Below are 14,134 nucleotides of genomic sequence, written 5' to 3'. Positions count from 1 at the left end.
TGTTTGTTTGTTTGTTTGTTTTTCCTGCTTCTAGGATGGTAGAGAGCAGTCTTCAGCCTGAAATCCATCCTTAGGTAAGTAACTGAATTGAGGGTTGTCTTGGATAAAGCTAAGATTAACAGACAGCTGGTCTTAATTTCTCCTTACCATTAGAACACTCAGTAATCATGTAAGTTGTGCAATCATTTGTTTTGCTTAACATTTTTTCTTACTGTTGTTTGTTTCTGTTTCTGTTGTTGTTTCAATCTTTTTCCCGTTGGGTTTGATCAACTCTATCCAACTCGATCAAATCCAAAGGAAGTTCTAAATTATGGGGAAAGAGGCCTCTGAGGTGGCTAAATTTCCAAACACACAAAAAAAGGGTAGTGTGGTGGGGGGAGAAAAATGGCCAGCAAAAGGATAAAAAGAGAGGAAAAAAATTTTTATTTTGACTGCTAAGGGGCTTTATTTAGATAACAAGGCCACCTTTTTGCTAGCCAGGCCAAACTGAAGAGCAGTGGCTGTACTTCTGAAATAGCAGCAATTTTTTCTAGCTGAAATATGGTAATGAGATTTAAAAAAATCTTTTTGAAAGAGCTCAGTGGTTAAAAGTCAGCTTAATTGAAAACGAACATCCAAGGGGTGTGTGTGTGTGTGTGTGTGTGTGTACGCGCGCGTGCATATGTGTGCGTTTGTATTTAAAAGGCCTTCATGCTTTTGTTTTTGTTTTTCTCCTACGACCTCATCTTTTTTTTTTTTTTTTTTTGTAGCAAAAGTTTTTCCTTCTCAGTTGACTGGATTCTCCTTTTTTTTTTTAGACAGGGTCTCTCTTTTGTTACCTACACTGTAGTGCAATGGCGTGATCTCAGCTCACTGCAACCTCCACGTCCTTCAAGCGATTCTCCTGCGTCAGCCTCCCGAGTGGCTGGGACTACAGGCACATGCTGCCACAACCCACTAATTTTTGGTGTTTTTAGTAGAGACAGGTTTTCATCTTGTTAGGTAGGATGGTCTTGAGCTCCTGACCTGGTGATCCACCCTCCTGACCTGGAGATCCACCCTGACCTGGTGATCTGCCCACCTGACCTGGAATTCCTGACCTCATGATCCTCTTTTGCTATGCGGAAGCTCTTTAGTTTAATCAGATTCCATTTGTCAATTTTGGCTTTTGTTGCAATTGCTTTTGGTGTTGTAGTCATGAAGTCTTTGCCTATACCTATGTCCTGAATAGTATTGACTAGGTTTTCTTCTAGGGTTTTTATGGTTTTAGGTCTTGTATTTAATCCATCTTGAGTTAATTTTTGTCTAAGGTGCAAGGAAGGTGTCCAGTTTCAGTTTTCTGCATATGGCTAGCCAGTTTTCCCAACACTATTTATTAAATAGGGACTCCTTTCCCCATTGCTTGTATTTGTCAGGTTTGTCAAAGATCAGATGGTTGTACATGTGTGGCACTATTTCTGAGGCCTCTGTTCTGTTCCATTGGTCTATATATCTGTTTTGGTACCAGTGCCATGTTGTTTTGGTTACTATAGCCTTGTAGTATAGCTTGAAGTCAGGCAGCGTGATGCCTCCAGCTTTGTTCTTTTTGCTTAGGATTGTCTTGGCTATGTGTTCTCTATTTTGGTTCCATATGAAATTTAAAGTAGTTTTTTCTAATTCTTTTTTTTTTTCCCAGACAGTCTCACACTGTCACCTGGGCTGGAGTGCAATGGTACAATCTCAGCTCAGTGCAACCTCCACCTTCTGGGTTCGTGAGATTCTCCTGCCTCAGCCTCCCAAGTAGCTGGGATTACAGGTGCACTCCATCACACCCAGCTAATTTTTCTGTATTTTTAGTAGAGACGTGGTTTCACTATGTTGGCCAGACTGGTCTCAAACTCCTGACCTCACGATCTGCCCGCCTTGGCCTCCCAAGGTGCTGGGATTACAGGCATGAGCCACCACACCCAGCCATTTTTTGTAATTATGTGAAGAAAATCAATGGTAGCTTGATGGGGATAGCACTGAATCTATAAATTACTTTGGGCAGTATTGCCACTTTCATGATATTGATTCTTCCTATCCATGAGCATGGAATGTTTTTCCATTTGTTTATGTCCCCTCTTATTTCCTTGAGCAATGATTTGTAGTTCTCCTTCAAGAGGTCTTTTACATCCATTGTAAGTTGTATTCCAAGGTATTTTATTCTCTTTGTAGCAATTGTGAATGGAAATTCACTCATGAATTGGCTTTCTGTCTATTATTGGTGTGTAGGAATGCTTGTAATTTTTGCACATCGATTTTGTATCCTGAGACTTTGCCAAACTTGCTTATCAACTTAATGACTTTTTGAGCTGAGATGATGGAGTTTTCTAAATATACATAAATATAAATTATGTAATCTGCAAGCAGAGACAATTTGACTTCCTCTCTTCCTGTTTGAAAACCCTTTATTTCTTTCTCTTGCCTGATTGCCCTGGCCAGAACTTCCAATATTATGTTGCATATGAGTGGTGAGAGAGGGCATCTTTGTCTTGTGCTGGTTTTCAAAGGAAATGCTTCCCACTTTTGCCGATTCAGTATGATATTGGCAGTGGGTTTGTCATAAATAGCTCTTATTATTTTGATATACGTTCCACCAATACCTAGTTTATTGAGAGTTTTTATCATAAAGGGGAGTTGAATTTTATCAAAGGCCTTTTCTGCATCTATTGAAATAATCATATGGTTTTTGTCATTGGTTCTGTCTATGTGATGGATTATGTTTATTGATTTGCATATGTTAAACCAGCCTTGCATCCCAGGGATGAAGCCAACTTGGTCATGGTAAATAAGCTTTTTCAAGTGCTGCTGGATTCAATTTGCCTGTATTTTATTGAGGATATTGGCAATGATGTTCCTCAGGGATATTGGCCTGAAATTTTCTTTTTTTGCTGTGTCTCTGCCAGGTTTTTGTATCAGAATGATTCTGGCCTCATAAAATGAGTTGTGGAGGAGTCCCCTCTTTTTCCATTGTTTGGAATAGTTTCAGAATGAATGGTACTAGCTCCTCTTTGTACCTCTGGTAGAATTCGGCTGTGAATCCATCTGGCCCTGGGCCTTTTTGCTTGGTAGGATATTAATTACTTCCTCGATTTCAAAACTTGTTATTGGTCCATTTGCTCATTAGTTGATGCAGTTTCTTCCTAGCATCGATGGTCTTTACATTTTGACATGTTTTTGCAATGGCTGGTACCGGTTGTTCCTTTCCATGTTTAGTGCTTCCTTCAGGGTCGCTTGTAAGGCAGGCCTGGTGGTGAAAAAATCTCTAAGCATATGCTTATCTGTAAAGGATTTTCTTTCTCCTTCACTTATGAAACTTAGTTTGGCTGGATATGAAATTCTGGGTTGAAAATTCATGTCTTTAAGAATGTTGATTATTGGCCCGACTCTCTTCTGGCTTGTAGAGTTTCTGCTGAAAGATCTGCTGTTAGTCTGATGGGCTTCCCTTTGTGGGTAGCCCAACCTTTCTCTCTGGCTGCCCTTAACATTTTTTCCTTCCTTTCAACTTTGATGAATCTGACAATTACGTGTCTTGGAGTTGCTCTTCTTGAGGAGTATCTTTGTGGTGTTCTCTGTATTTCCTGAATTTGAATGCTGGCCTGCCTTACTAGGTTGAGGAAGTTCTCCTGGATGATATCCTGCAGAGTGTTTTCCAACTTGGTTCCATTTTCCCCGTCATTTTCAGGCACCCCAATCATATGTAGATTTGGTCTTTTCACATAATCCCATACTTCTTGAAGGCTTTGTTCATTTCTTTTTCTTATTTTTTCTTTAGACTTCTCTTCTCACTTCATTTCATTCATCTGATCCTCAATCGCCGATACTCTTTCTTCCAGTTGATCGAGTTGGTTACTGAAGCTTGTGCATTTGTCACGTAATTCTCGTGTCGTGGTTTTTATCTCTGTCAGTTCGTTTATGGCCTTCTCTCCATTGATTATTCTAGTTATCCATTCTTCCATTCTTTTTTCAAGATTTTTAGTTTCTTTGCGCTGGGTACGTAATTCCTCCTTCAGCTCTGAGAAGTTTGATGAACTGAAGCCTTCTTCTCTCAACTTGTCAAAGTCATTCTTCGTCCAGCTTTGATCCTTCTCCGTCCAGCTTTGATCCATTGCTGGCGATGAGCTGCGTTCCTTTGGAGGGGGAGATGTGCTCTTATTTTTTGAATTTCCAGCTTTTCTGCCCTGCTTTTTCCCCATCTTTGTGGTTTTATCTGCCTTTGGTCTTTGATGATGGTGATGTACTGATGGGGTTTTGGTGTGGGTGTCTTTCCTGTTTGTTAGTTTTCCTTCTAACAGTCAGGACCTTCAGCTGTAGGTCTGTTGGAGATTGCTTGAGGTCCACTCCAGACCCTGTTTGCCTGGGTATCAGCAGCAGAGGCTGAAGATAGAATATTGCTGAACAGCAAGTGTACCTGTTTGACTTTTGCTTTGGAAGGTTCATCTCAGGGGTGTACCCCACCGTGTGAGGTGTGGGGTGTTGGTCTGTACCTAGTGGGGGATGTCTCCCAGTTAGGCTACTCAGGGGTCAGGGACCCACTTGAGCAGGCAGTCTGTCCGTTCTCAGATCTCAGCCTCCGTGTTGGGAGATCCACTGCTCACTTCAAAGCTGTCAGACAGAGTCGTTTGCGTCTGCAGAGGTTTCTGCTTCTTTTTTTGTTTGTTTGTTTAGCTGTGCCCTGTCCCCAGAGGTGGAGTATACAGAGACAGGCAGGCCTCCTTGAGCTGCTGTGGGCTCCACCCAGTTCGAGCTTCCCAGCGGCTTTGTTTACCTACTTAAGCCTCAGTAATGGTGGGTGCCCCTCCCCCAGGCTCACTACTGCCTTGCAGTTAGATCACAGGCTGCTGTGCTAGCAATGAGGGAGGCTCCGTGGGTATGGGACCCGCCCTGCCAGGTGTGGGATATAATCTCCTGGTGTGCCATTTGCTAAGACCCTTGGTAAAGCGCAGTATTGGGGTGGGAGTTACCTGATTTTCTAGGTGTCTCAGTTTCCCTGGCTAGGAAAAGGAATTCCCTTCCCCCTTGTGCTTCCCAGGTGAGGCGGTGGCTCACCCTGATTCAGCTCTTGCTGGTCGGGCTGCAGCAGCTGACCAGCACCGATTATCTGGCACTGCCTAGTGAGATGAACCCGGTACCTCATTTGAAAATGCAGAAATCACCTGTCTTCTGTGTCGCTCGCACTGGGAGCTGGAGACTGGAGCTGTTCCTATTCGGCCATCTTGCTCTGCACCCCGAAAAACTATCTTTCAAAAATTATAGTACTACTATTGTTAAATTCTAGTCTTGCCTAATGTTTTTGAATTTTTATTATTTTCTACAGTTTGGACCAAATTCTAATTTTTCTTAGCTACAAGTCTTCAAAATAATGTTTTCCATTTTTTTCTTCCTTTTTTCCTCATTTTTCCTAATGTGGAGTCACTGAAAACTAAACCATGCTTTCATAAAGCCCTACAAACTGAAGCTAGACAACTTAAACCTCAGAAGAAAATAACAGCAACCAATTTACATATATAAGCCACTTTCATACCTACCTAATGATGTATGGACTTCAGAATAATGTGGCCTAATAGATTTTCTAGGATTGTTCTTTGTTTGTTGTTGTTTTTCTCCCTTCCTCACCATATTTTCTCTTCATAGGACATGCAACTTCACAACCTTCTAAAAATGAGCTTTCCTAATAACTTGGAACTGACTAGTCTCGGAATAAGCCGTCCTAGCTATGAGAGATCAGAGAAAACTTGAGGGAAGTGACTCAATTTCTTCTCAAATGCTTTCTCCAAAAGAGTTCAAAAAAGAAAGGGGGGGGCACCCAAAATGGCCGAATAAGAAGAGCTCCAGCCTTCAGCTCCCCACATGAGCAACACAGAAGACGGGTGATTTCTGCATTTTCAACTGAGGTACCGGGTTCATCTCACTGGGGCATGTTGGACAGTTGGCACTCGTCCATGGGTGCAGCCTGAACAGCAAGAGCTGAAGCAGGGCAAGGCATCACCTCACCTGGGAAGTGCAAGGGGGAAGGGAATTCCTTTTCCTAGCCAAAGGAAATTGAGACACACAACCCCTGGAAAATCGGGTAACTCCCACCCTAATACTGTGCTTTACCAAGGGTCTTAGCAAATGGCACACCAGGAGATTATATCCCACACCTGGCCCAGAGGGTCCCACGCCCACGGAGCCTCCCTCATTGCTAGCACAGCAGTCTGAGATCTAACTGCAAGGCAGCAGCGAGGCTGGGGGAGGGGCATCCGCCATTGCTGACGCTTAAGTAGGTAAACAAAGCTGCTGGAAAGCTCAGATTGGGTGGAGCCTACCACAACTCAAGGAGGCTGGCCTGCCTCTGGCATAACTAAACAAAAAGCAGCAGAAACCTCGGCAGAGGTAAATGCTCCTGTCTGACAGCTTTGAAGAGAGCAATGGATCTCCCAACACAGAGGCTGAGATCTGAGAACGGACAGACTGCCTGCTCAAGTGGGTCCCTGACCCCTGAGTAGCCTAACTGGGAGACATCCCCCACTAGGTGCAGACCGACACGCCACACCTCACATGGTGGGGTACACACCTGAGACGAAGCTTCCAGAGCAAGAATCAGACAGCAATACTCGCTGTTCAGCAATATTCTATCTTCTGCAGCCTCCGCTGCTGATACCCAGGCAAACAGCATCTGGAGTGGACCTCAGCAAACTCTAACAGACCTACAGCTGAGAGTCCTGACTGTTAGAAGGAAAACTAACAAACAGAAAGGACACCCACACCAAAACCCCGTCAGTTTGTCACCATCATCAAAGACCAACGGCAGATAAAAACCACAAAGATGGGGAAAAAGCAGGGCAGAAAAGCTGGAAATTCAGTAAATAAGAGCGCATCTCCCCCTCCAAAGGAACACAGCTCATCGCCAGCAATGGAACAAAGCTGGATGGAGGATGACTTTGATGAGTTGAGAGAAGAAGGCTTCAGTTGATCAAACTTCTCAGAGCTAAAGGAGGAACTACGGAACCAGCGCAAAGAAACTAAAAACCTTGAAAAAAGAGTGGATGAATGGATAACTAGAATAATCAATGCAGAGAAGACCTTAAAAGAACTGATAGAGATGAAAACCATAACATGAGAACTACGTGACAAATGCACAAGCTTTAGTAACCAACTCGGTCAACTGGAAGAAAGAGTATCAGCAATTGAGGATCAAATGAATGAAATGAAGCAAGAAGAGAAGTGTAGAGAAAAAGAAATGAACACAGCCTCCAAGAAATATGGGATTATGTGAAAAGACCAAATCTACATATGATTGATGTGCCTGAAAGTGACGGGGAAAATGGAACCAAGTTGGAAAACACTCTGCAGGATATCATCCAGGAGAACTTCCTCAACCTAGTAAGGCAGGCCAACATTCAAATTCAGGAAATAGAACGCCACAAAATACTCCTCAAGAAGAGCAACTCCAAGACACATAATTGTCAGATTCATCAAAGTTGAAAGGAAGGAAAAAATGTTAAGGGCAGCCAGAGAGAAAGGTAGGGTTACACACAAAGGGAAGCCCATCAGACTAACAGCAGATCTTTCAGCAGAAACTCTACAAGTCAGAAGAGAGTGGGGGCAAATATTCAACATTCTTAAAGACATGAATTTTCAACCCAGAATTTCATATCCAGCCAAACTAAGTTTCATAAGTGAAGGAGAAATAAAATCCTTTACAGACAAGCAAATGCTGAGAGATTTTTGTCACTACCAGGCCTGCCCTACAAGAGATCCTGAAGGAAGCACTAAACATGGAAAGGAAAAACAGGTACTAGCCATTGCAAAAACATGTCAAAATGTAAAGTCTGTCGATGGCAGGAAGAAACTGCATCAACTAGTGAGCAAAATAACCAGCTAATATCATAATGACAGGATCAAGTTCACACTAACAATATTAACTGTAAATGTAAATGGACTAAATGATCCAATTAAAAGACATAGACTGGCAAATTGGATAAAGAGTCAAGACCCATCAGTTTGCTGTATTCAGGAGACCCATCTCAGATGCAGAGACACACATAGGCTCAAAACAAAGGGATGGGGAAAGATCTACCAAGCAAATGGAAAACAAAAAAAGCAGGGTTTGCAATCCTAGTTGCTGATAAAACAGACTTTAAACCATCCAAGATCAAAAGAGACAAAGAAGGCCATTATATAATGGTAAGGGATCAATTCATCAGGAAAAGCTAACTATCCTAAATATATATGCACCCAATACAGGAGCACCCAGATTCATAAAGCAAGTCCTTAGAGACTTATGAAGAGACTTAGACTCCCATACAAAAATAGTGGGAGAGCTTAACACCCCATTGTCAACATTAGACAGATCAATGAGACAAAAAGTTAACAAGGATATCCAGGAATGGAATTCAACTCTGCACCAAGTGGACCTAATAGACATCTACAGACCTCTCCACCCCAAATCAACAAAATATACATTCTTCTCAGCACCACATTGCACTTAATCCAAAAGTGACCACATAGTTGGAAGTAAAGCACTCCTCAGCAAGTGTAAAAGAACAGAAATTATAACAAACTGTTTTTCAGACCACAGTGTAATCAAACTAGAACTCAGGACTAAGAAACTCAATCAAAACCGCTCAACTACATGGAAACTGAACAACCTGCTCCTGAATGACTACTGGGTACATAACGAATTGAAGGCAGAAATAAAGATGTTCTTTGAAACCAATGAGAACAAAGACACAACATACCAGAATCTCTGGGACACATTTAAAGCACTATGTAGAGGGAAATGTATAGCACTAAATGCCCACAAGAGAAAGCAGGAAAGATCTAAAATTGACACCCTAACATTACAATCAAAATAACTAGAGAAGCAAGAGCAACCACATTCAAAAGCTACCAGAAGGCAAGAAATAACTAAGATCAGAGCAGAACTGAAGGAGATAGAGACACAAAAAACCCTCCAAAAAATCAATGAATCCAGGAGCTGGTTTTTTGAAAAGATCAACAAAATTGATAGACCGCTAGCAAGACTATTTAATAAAGAAGAAAAGAGAGAAGAATCAAATAGACACAATAAAAAATGATAAAGGGGATATCACCATCTACCCCACAGAAATACAAACTACCATCAGAGAATACTATAAACACCTTTACGCAAATAAACTAGAAAACCGAGAAGAAATGGATAATTTCCTGGACACTTACAGTCTCCCAAGACTAAACCAGGAAGAAGTTGAATCCCTGAATAGACCAATAGTAGGCTCTGAAATTGAGGCAATAATTAATAGCCTACCAACTAAAAAAAGTCCAGGACCAGACGGATTCACAGCCAAATTCTACCAGAGGTACAAGGAGGAGTTGATACCATTACTTCTGAAACTATTCCAATCAACAGAAAAAGAGGGAATCCTCCCTAATTCATTTTACAAGGCCAACATCATCCTGATACCAAAGTCTGGCAGAGACACAACAAAGAGAGAGAATTTTAGGCCAATATCCCTGATGAACATCGATGCAAAATCCTCAGTAAAATACTGGTAAACCGAATCCAGCAGCACATCAAAAAGCTTATCCATCATGATCAAGTTGGCTTCATCCCTGGGATGCAAGGCTGGTTCAACATATGCAAATCAGTAAACGTAATCCAGCATATAAACAGAACCAAAGACAAAAACCACATGATTATCTCAATAGATGCAGAAAAGGCCTTTGACAAAATTCAACAGCCCTTCATGCTAAAAACTATCAATAAATTCGGTATTGATGGAACGTACTCAAAATAATAAGAGCTATTTATGACAAACCCACAGCCAACATTATACTGAATGGGCAAAAACTGGAAGCATTCCCTTTGAAAACTGGCACAAGATAGGGATGCCCTCTCTCACCACTCCTATTCAACATAGTGTTGGAAGTTCTGGCCAGGGCAATCAGGCAGGAGAAAGAAATAAAGGGTATTCAATTAGGAAAAGAAGAAGTCAAATTGTCCCTGTTTGCAGATGACATGATTGTATATTTAGAAAACCCCATCGTCTCAGCCCCAAATCTCCTTAAGTTGATAAGCAACTTCAGCAAAGTCTCAGGATACAAAATCAATATGCAAAAATCACAAGCATTCTTATACAGCAGTAACAGACAAACAGAGAGCCAAATCATGAATGAAATCCCATTCACAATAGCTTCAAAGAGAATAAAATACCTAGGAATCCAACTTACAAGGGATGTAAAAGACCTCTTCAAGGAGAACTACAAACCACTGCTCAGTGAAATAAAAGAGGACACAAATGGAAGAACATACCATGCTCATGGATAGGAGGAATCAATATTGTGAAAATGGCTATATGCCCAAGGTAATTTATAGATTCAGTGCCATCCCCATTAAGCTAACAATGACTTTCTTCACAGAATTGTAAAAAACTGCTTTAAAGTTCATATGGAACCAAAAAAGACCCCGCATTGCCAAGACAATCCTAAGCAAAAAGAACAAAGCTGGAGGCATCACACTACCTGACTTCAAACTATATGACAAGGCTACAGTAACCAAAACAGCATGGTACTGGTACCAAAACAGAGATATCAACCAATGGAACAGAACAGAGCCCTCAGAAATAATGCCACACATCTACAGCCATCTGATCTTTGACAAACCTGACAAAAACAAGAAATGGGGAAAGGATTCCCTATTTAATAAATGGTGCTGGGAAAATTGGCTAGCCATAAGTAGAAAGCTGAAACTGGATCCTTTCCTTACTCCTTGTACGAAAATTAATTCAAGATGGATTCGAGACTTAAATGTTAGACCTAAAACCATAAAAACCCTAGAAGAAAACCTAGGTAATACCATTCAGGACTTAGGCATGGGCAAGGACTTCATGTCTAAAACACCAAAAGCAACGGCAACAAAACCCAAAATTGACAAATGGGATCTCATTAAACTAAAGAGCTTCTGCACAGCAAAAGAAACTACCATCAGAGTGAACAGGCAACCTACAGAATGGGAGAAAATTTTTGCAATCTACTCATCTGACAGAAGGCTAATATCCAGAACCTACAAAGAACTCAAACAAATTTACAAGAAAAAAACAAACAACCCCATCAAAAAGTGGGCAAAGGATATGAACAGACACTTCTCAAAAGAAGACATTCATACAGCCAACAGACACATGAAAAAATGCTCATCATCACTCGCCATCAGAGAAATGCAAATCAAAATCACAATGAGATACCATCTCACACCAGTTAGAATGGCGATCATTAAAAAATCAGGAAACGACAGGTGCCGGAGAGGATGTGGAGAAATAGGAACACTTTTACACTGCTGGTGGGACTGTAAACTAGTTCAACCATTGTGGAAAACAGTGTGGTGATTCCTCAAGGATCTAGAACTAGAAATACCATTTGACCCAGCCATCCCATTACTGGGGATATACCCAAAGTATTACAAGTCATGCTACTATAAAGACACATGCAGACGTATGTTTATTGTGGCACTATTCACAATAACAAAGACTTGGAATCAACCCAAATGTCCATCAGTGACAGACTGGATTAAGAAAATGTGGCACATATACACCATGGAATACTATGCAGCCATAAAAAAGGAAGAGTTCGTGTCCTTTGTAGGTACATGGATGCAGCTGGAAACCATCATTCTCAGCAAACTATCGCAAGAACAGAAAACCAAATACTGCATGTTCTCACGCATAGGTGGGAATTTAACAATGAGATCACTTGGACACAGGAAGGGGAACATCACACACCGGGTCTTATTGGGGGGGTGGGGGGAGAGATAGCATTAGGAGATATACCTAATGTAAATGATGAGTTAATGGGTGCAGCCCACCAACATGGCACATGTATACATATGTAACAAACCTCCACATTGTGCATATGTACCCTAGAACTTAAAGTATAATAATAAAAAAAAAAAAAAAAGAAAGAAAAAGAAAAGGGGGAGAAATGTGAAAGGAAAATATATTGGGCCCGAAAGTCTCTAAGCTAAACTGAAAAGTCAAGCTGGGGAACTGCTTAGGGAAAACCTGCCTCCCATTCTATTCAAAGTCATCCCTCTGCTCACTGAGATAAATGCATATCTGATTGCCTCCTTTGAAGAGGCGAATCAGAAACTCAAAAGAATGCAACCATTTGTATGTTAACTACATATGATCTGGAAGCCCCCTCCCACTTCAAGTTGTCTCACCTTTCCAGAATGAACCAATGTTCATCTTACATATGTTGATTGATGTCTCATGTGTCCCTAAAATGTATAAAACCAAAGTATGCTCTGACCACCTTGGGCACATGTCATTGGGACCTCCTCAGACTGTGTCATGGGTGCATGTCCTCAACCTTGCCAAAATAAACTTTCTAAATTAACTGGGACCTGTCTCCGATTTTCAGGGTTCACAGAGAAATAAAGACTTTCCAAGACAAAAGCTGAGGGTTTTTATCCATGCTAGACCTGGTCTACAAGAAATGCTAAAGGGAGTTCTTCAACCCAAAAGAAAAGGATGTCAACTAGGAATAAGAAACCATCCAAAGTTTAAAACAAAGTTATAAAACCATCCAAAGTTATAAAACTCACACAGAGAATATTATAACACTGTCATTGTAAAGTGTAAACTCATATCTTGAATGGAAAGGCTAAAAGGAAAAACTATCAAAAGTGATAACTGCAACAACTTTACAGGACAAAGATAGAAAACTATTATGTAAATAGAAACAGCCAAAAAGCAGTGGGATGAAATTAAAGTGTAGAGTTATTAGTTTTCTCTTTGCTGTTTCTTAGTATGTTTGTTTTTGAAATCAATGTTAAGTCATCATCAGTTTAAAATAATGGGTTATAAGATGTTATTTTCAAGCCTCATAACCTCAAAAAGCCTACAACAGACACAGAAAAAAAAAGCAAGAAAGTAAAACACTGCCAGAGAAAATCATCTTCACATAAAGGAAGACAGGAAGGAAGGAAGGCAGAGAAGGCCACAAAACAACTAGAAAACAAATAACAAAATGGCAGGAGTAAATTTTTACTTGTCTATAATAATATTGAATATATATGGACTAAATTCTCCAATCAAAAGACAAAATGGCTGAATGCATTAAAAACAAAAAAACAGAAACCAAGACCTATCAATGTGTTGCCTACAAGAAACAGATTTCACTCTTCATAGTATCCAAAAGCCCTATCATTTTCAATGCTTTGAAAAAGAAAACTCAATATCTATGAGATAAGGTGGCTAGAAGGAGAAAAGAGTCAGATATAGACAAAACACATTAAAATTTTATGTTTAAGTTCCACCAGAGTCTATTTAAGTATACTTTTTAGCTAGCTAAGGTTGTACCTATTATTACAGACAAAAAAGAAAATTAAAATAGTAAGTATATCATGCTTCAGAAATGTCTAATAGAAAAGCTTTAGCAGCTGAACAAAGTCTCTCTGAAAGTTTTTTTTATTGACCTGTGTTAGAATAATAGTATCAATATTCATTTTCCGGGTGTGGTATAGAGTAATAGTTAAGAGCAGGGTTTTTGGAATCAGACAACACTTTATTATAATATTAAAAAAATTATTTAAACTATCTAATAAACTTTCAGAATCTCAAATTCCTTCTTTGAAAAATGCACAATTATAGATTTTTAATGACGATTAAATGAGACAATATATGTAAAGCAAATAACAGTATTCCATGCATGTAAATAATAAGTGAGGGTAAGTTTTTTTAAAATAAATTCTATGGCCTAATGCACTGAGAATTTTTTTTCATGGATTTGGATCTATGAATTTTTTAAAATGTGCCTTCCTTTCATCAGCTTCGTTGGCCAACGCTATGTGGACTCCCTGCTCTTGCTTGCCCACTGGAACTAATAAAGAAAATGGTGTTACTTTGAATAGACTGGGAAAAAAATTGTCTTTGCCAGCCTGATATATGAAAATTGTATCTTATAGTAGTTTTAATTTATATTTGTACTCTGAGTGATATTGAGATTGTTTTAAGACATTAAGAACCATTTGCATTTTCTTTCTTGTGAACTCTTTATTTATATCTTTTGCCCATTTTTGCTGAGTCATTAGTCTTTTCCTTAATGATTTGTAGGAATATTTACAAATTGACCTCCATTATTTCAAAAGTCACATTACAAGTTTAAGTTCATGCCA

At 40.0% G+C, this 14,134-nt stretch overlaps 1 long non-coding RNA gene across 3 annotated transcripts in view; it reads left to right on the top strand.

The window, feature by feature from the left end:
* The window catches only part of LOC105475133 (uncharacterized), a 32,893-nt gene extending 28,323 nt beyond the window's left edge, over positions 1 to 4,570 (top strand). For all 3 annotated transcript variants that reach the window (XR_011624910.1, XR_983158.2, XR_011624909.1), the window contains 2 exons: positions 35 to 74; positions 798 to 4,570. This is a non-coding gene — a long non-coding RNA (uncharacterized lncRNA). The remainder of the gene's footprint in view (positions 1 to 34; positions 75 to 797) is intronic.
* Positions 4,571 to 14,134: the final 9,564 nt, after the last annotated feature.

Source organism: Macaca nemestrina, chromosome 6 (assembly GCF_043159975.1).
Source record: "Macaca nemestrina isolate mMacNem1 chromosome 6, mMacNem.hap1, whole genome shotgun sequence".
NCBI lineage: Eukaryota > Metazoa > Chordata > Mammalia > Primates > Cercopithecidae > Macaca > Macaca nemestrina.
Note: the sequence above shows the minus strand (reverse complement) of the source record. Positions and strands in the feature narration are given on the sequence as shown.